The sequence below is a fragment of the Marmota marmota genome, unplaced genomic scaffold, assembly GCF_001458135.2.
Source record: "Marmota marmota marmota unplaced genomic scaffold, marMar, whole genome shotgun sequence".
NCBI lineage: Eukaryota > Metazoa > Chordata > Mammalia > Rodentia > Sciuridae > Marmota > Marmota marmota.
The window spans coordinates 14,908,711-14,909,081 of NW_026000229.1; positions in this window are offsets into that span (position 1 = coordinate 14,908,711).

Below are 371 nucleotides of genomic sequence, written 5' to 3' on the forward strand. Positions count from 1 at the left end.
TCAGCGAGGCGCCGGCTGCGCGGGCCGCAGCCCCACATGAAGCTCCGCCGCGGAGCGCCGTGCAGACCGCGCACAGCCTGTCGTCGAAGGGGCACAGCAGGGCTGCAACATGAGGGAGCTCGCCCGGGCTGGACAGCCGGGAACAAGCGCGCGCCGAGCCGCAGTCCGCGCTTGGCCAGCGGCTACATGGATCTCGGCGGCCGGCCTAACTCCAGCCCCCGCGCTTTAGGGGGGCTGCAGGCAGCGCGCAGTTAGAAAGACCCTGCATGGGCCGGCGAGCCTTCAAAAGTTGCGCGGCTCGTCCATGAGCACAAAGCGCTCGCGTCGAACCCCCAAATGTGTCTGGAAAGCCCTGCCTTTAAAACCCAAGC